Consider the following 5,529-nt stretch of genomic DNA (forward strand, 5'->3'; position numbering starts at 1 on the left):
ACAACCTTAACCATCGCACTTCCCCCACTTCAAGCCTAGTTCATCAAATGATGGCCTCAGCAGCTCCCTAATTTTTTTTTCCCACTAATTTTCTCACGAGAAATGTCCTCACCATTTGAAATAACTCCACTTGTGAAAGGTTCAGAATCATCTGGATTGTCCCTGGGAATAGTCATGGTGTTTCTGGTCAGAAAATTAGGGGAGTCTTTGGTAGGGTCGTTTTTTAAAATTTTTTCCTGTATATATTTCACTGAACCATCTCACTGCTTCCTGAATCTGCCTGTCAACTTTAGCAAAGTGATCAGCTTTCGGGTCCACGTTTTCAAGCAGCTGAAGCCGCTGATTTAGTTTAGAAAACACTCCAGCTCCTCCTTTCAATGTCAAATGTTTTGACAATTTCTCTCCTTCCTCTTCCTCATTTTTTCTTTCTTCTTCAACATTTCTTTCATCTTCAAAATCCATTAAGTGCTTGTCTTGGATCGAATTGTGTCCTTCCAAAATATGTGTCAAATGATTGGGCCACGATCCCCAGAGTTGTGTGGTTGTCCTCCATTTTGTGATCAGATGTTATTATACTCGCTTTTCTAAATCCCACCCTCTGTGATGTTAATGAGGCAGGATTAGAGGCAGTTACTTTAAGGAGGCAGGACTCAACTACACGATTAGGTTGTATCCTGAGTCAATCTCTTTTGACCCGGAGTCCCTTCTCTGAGAAACTCCTAGACCCAGGGGAAGATTGACCATGCAGAGCTTATCCCCAGAGCTGACAGGGAGAGAGAGAGCCTTCCTTCCCCTGAGGCTGGCACCCTGAATTTGGACTTCTAGTCTCCTAAACTCTGAGAAAATACATTTCATTTAAAGCCCTCCACTTGCGGTTTTTCTCTTTTAGCAGCAATAGAAAACTAAGAGAGTGCTGATCAGTCAATTTCCCTTCACCGTGATCTATGAGCTGTTCCCCGTTGGCGATCTCAAGCTCTAATATCAGCGTCCTTGCTACATGGACGACGTTTCCACCCATCTCTTCCGTCGTATTATCCCCATCAGAGGCCTCGGGCAAGATCACTTAACTCCTTCAAACTCAACACATGCACTCAACTTTTCTACAGCGTCGCTGTAAGTCGGAATCGACTCGAAGGCAACAGGTTTATGCCAGTCATGAAAATGTCTCCATGATTCCTGTACAGCAGATTTCTAGGGTGATTTGTTTCTGTATTATAGTTGTAAGGGTCGCAGAAATCAGATTCCGTGACTGCTTGGGAACACTATAACGACCATAGTCAGTGAGGGTTCTACTAAAATACATTACAAGCTGCTAGTGATCGGTGTAGGACCTTCGTTCCTCCTCCACAAGCTTACAGCCTCAGGAATTATTCCTCCTCCTGTGTGGCTATCCTGAGAAGAAAGGCCCGACAATCTAATTCTAAAAACTCAGCCATTCCAACGCTATGGAGAACAGATCAACTGTGACACACATGGGGTTGCCATGAGTCCGAAACGACACAACGGCAACTGGCTTTTGACCCTCCCCCTGTGCGTCCTCGGGTCTAGCACTGTGCTAAGTGCTGGGCCCGCGTTCCTTCTTGCTCTTCACGGCAAGCCTGCTGTCCTTGTTTTTGTTTCACTGGCAGGAATTAAAAAAAAGAAAGAAACCCAGAAAATAACAAATTTTGGAGAAGCTGTGGGAGCTTGGACTCTTATGCACTGCCCGTGGGAATATAGAAGGGTACAACCATTTTGGTAATCGATATGGCACTTCCTTAAAAAGCTATAAAAGGAAATATCACAGCAATCCCACCCCTAGGAATACATCCCAGACAAATAAGAGCTGTCACTCGAACAGACATATGCACACCCATGTGCATCGCAGCCCTGTTCACAATAGCAAAATGATGGAGACAACCTAAATGCCCATCAGCAGACGAACGGATAGGTAAAATATGCTACATACCCGCAATGGAATAGTATGCAATGATAAAGAACAATGGTGAATCTGTGAAACATCTCACAACGTGGATGAATCTAGTGGGCATTATGCTGAGTGAAATGAGTCAGTCACAAGACGACAAATATTGAATGAGACCACGAGTCTAAGAATTCAAGAAACGGTCAAAACAAAGAAAAAAGCATTCTCTGACGGTTATGAGGATGGGGAGGGGAGGCAGAGGAAATCACTAAGTAGACAGTAAACAAGAATCGTCTTAGTTGAAGGGTAGGATGACACACAATTCGGGGGGAAGTCAGCACAACTGGACCAAAGCAAAAGCTAAGAAGTTTCCTGAAGACAGCCAAACACTTTGAAGGACAGAGTGGCTGGGGCGGAGGGGTGGGGATCATGATTTCGGGGGACATCGAGGTCAACTGGCATAACAAAGTTTATTAAGCAAATGTTCTGCACCCCACTTTGGTGAGAGGCGTCTGGAGTCTTCAAAGCTTGCAAGCGGCCATCCACAGACATCGATATGTTCCAACCCACTTGGAGCAAAGGAGAACGAAGAATACCAAAGACATAAGGAAAACAGCCCAAGAGACAAAGGGGCCACCTAAACCAGAGACTCCATCAGCCTGAGACCAGAAGAAACCAGACGGCGCCTGGCTACCATCAATGACCGCCCTCACAGGAAGCACAACAGAGACTCCCCGACGGAGTGGGAGAAATCTGTGGTGCAGAACTCAAATTCACCTCAAAACAGCAGACCAAAGTTCCCATCAAAAGACAAATGGATAAGCAAACTATGCTATGTACACACAGTGGAATAGTACACAACAATAAAGAAAAACGATGCATCCTTGAATCATCTGACGACATGGATGAATCTGGAAGGCATTATGCTGAGTGACAGAAATCAATCACAAAAGGACAAATGAGTACTGTATGAGACCACTATTATAAAAACTCGTGAAAGGGTTTTACGAACAGAAAGAAACCATCTTTGATGGTTTCTAGGGAGGGGTATGTGTGGGAAGGAAAAACACTAACTAGACAAGAGATTCGTCTTAACTTTGGTGAAGGGTAAGACAGTACATGGTGGAACCCTGCTGGCGCAGTGGTTAAGAGCTTGGCTGCTAACCAAAAGCTTGACAGTTCAAATCCACCAGGTGCTCTTTAGAAACCATATGGGACAGTTCCATTCTGTCCTGTAAGGTTGCTATGAGTCGGAATCCACTGGACGACAACAGGTTTGGTTTTTGGTTGGTTGCTTTTGAAGACAGCACACAATACCAGGGAGATCAGCACAACCTGACCAAGGTAAGGTCATGGAGGCTTTATATATACACCCGAACTCCCTGAGGGACCAAATTACGGGGCTGACGGCTGAGGACCACGGTCTCGGGGGTCATTAGCTCAATTGGCACTACATAGTGTCAGGGATTGAATTTTGTCCCCCAGAAATATGTGTATCGATTTGGCTAGACCATGATTCCCATTTTTGTGTCCTCCATTGTGTGATTGATGTAATTGTGATGTGTGTTGTAAATCCTAATCTCTGCCTGGTGTTCCGGAGGCAGGATTGGGCCATGTAGGAGAGGATTAGGGTGGAATGTAAAACCCTGTCTCAGAACACATCCCTGATCCAATGTAAAGGCAGTTTCCCTGGAGCGTGTTCTGCATCACCTTTTCTCTTACAAAGAGATCAAAGGAGAGAGAAGAGAGCAGAGAGTCACAGACCTCATGCCACCAAGAAAGCAGCGCCGGGAGCAGAGCACGTGCCCTGGACCCGAGGTTCCCACGAGGAGAAGCTCCCAGACGGAGGGAAGACTCATGCGTCACAAGAACCTTCCTCCAGAGCCGACAGAGAGAGAAAGCCTTCCCCTGGAGCTGCAACCCTGAATTCAGACTTCTAACCTACGAGACTGGACAAAAACCCCGAAAAGATGGCAACCGGACACCCTTCGAACTCAGTATGGAAGTCACTCCTGAGGGTCCCCCTTCAGCCAAAGGTTAGACAGGCCCATCAAACCAAAGGAGACTAAATGAGCACACCAGCCCAGGGGCAAGAACAAGACAAGAAGGCAGGAGGGCACAGGAAAGCTGCTGATGGGAAACCCAAGGTCGAGAACGGGAGGGTGTTGACATGTCATGAGGTTAGCAATCAATGTCACAAAACAATATACGTTATTAATTGTTTAATGAGAAACACATTCACTCTGTAAACCTTCATCTAAAGTACAATTAAAAATCACATCAGGTCACAGAATAGAGGAGAATCGTATGATAGGAACAGGCGCTGTCACTGAACAATAAGACCGCATCGGGCCGCCCTAAGTCCTGCAGTGTCAGTCTCAGCTCAGCCAGATAACCTCGAAGATTCCCCAGGTCGAGAGTACCCTGGAGGCCCACATAACACTCGAGAGGGACGGGTAACAGTCCGAGTCCGAACTTGCTCAGCAGGACGGTGTGCCGCAGCAGGCTCTCCACGGCCACCGTGGAGACTGGGTTTCCACGGAAGCTGAAGCTGGTGAGCCGGGAGCAGCGGCCCAGAGCAGGCGAGATGGAGGTGAGCTGGTAGTCCGTGATCCCGCACCCAGCCAATTCCAGGCGGTGGAGGGTGGCTGAGACCCCCTCTAGCAGCACTTGCAGGAACTCAGGACTTAAGCCCATCATGTTGACATCACTCAAATTCAGGTACCTTAGGTGGCTGGTGTGCAGGCATGACGACAGGTATGTCAAGTCGGACTCCAAAAGCAAGCAATTAGTTATGAAGAGAGTCACCAACGGGGTCTTCAGGCACCTGAGCACCTGGTCTAGACAGCCTTCCAGGAAGAAGACAGAGTCCAGGTGGAGCTCCTGGAGCTGGTGCAGACGGAGCAACTGCGAGCTGAATTGGAAAACTAGCTTCTCCACTTCCTCTGCAGCCCAAGGAGTGAAGGAATTCAGGAGGATGTCAGAGACACGGAGTCTGCTCAGATTAACCATCTGGCCCAGGGGAGGAGCAAACCTGGCCAGTGTGAACAGGTCCCAGGAGCCATGCACTTCTACCTCTTGGACACAGTCCAGCTGCACCATTCTCAGGATCTTCTGAAGATGTCCGAGTGCCATATCAACAAACTCCAGCTTCCTACAGCACAGGTGTGGCAGACCTTTTCTCTGCTTGACCCTCTTCAGGAGGAAGGTGAGGAATTCATCCGGGGCGGTTTTCTTGAGGCAAAGGTATTCTAGGAGCACCTGCACAGGGGCCAAGAGTTGCTTCTCCTCCTTCCTGGAATCGTCCACTTTTCGTCTCTTCGTCTTAGGATGGGAAACCTCTGGCCCCTCTAATGAGCCCACAGAGGACCTGTCCCAGGTTCCAGACCACCTGTTCCAGAAGCTGGTGTTAGCATTTACCCGTAAATCCAGAACTTTCAGTTTCCATCTCCTGGGGCGGACCTTCTGGGCAAGCAGGACATCGAGCCCGTCCAGTGCAGCTTTCAACACGTCCTGGGGAGCCTGCTGAGCCTTCATCAGAGCCCCTAGGGGAAGGTGGCTGAAGGGCCAGGCCTGCACCATTGCCTTCAGAGTCTCGCTGTGTCTCCCAGCCACAGCCTCCATGA

The 5,529-nt window shown here is 48.1% G+C and overlaps 1 pseudogene; it reads right to left on the reverse strand.

The window, feature by feature from the left end:
* Positions 1-4,183: 4,183 nt before the first annotated feature.
* On the reverse strand, positions 4,184-5,527 carry LOC101344728 (melanoma antigen preferentially expressed in tumors pseudogene; annotated as a pseudogene).
* Positions 5,528-5,529: the final 2 nt, after the last annotated feature.

The sequence above is a fragment of the Trichechus manatus genome, unplaced genomic scaffold, assembly GCF_000243295.1.
Source record: "Trichechus manatus latirostris isolate Lorelei unplaced genomic scaffold, TriManLat1.0 scaffold00087, whole genome shotgun sequence".
NCBI lineage: Eukaryota > Metazoa > Chordata > Mammalia > Sirenia > Trichechidae > Trichechus > Trichechus manatus.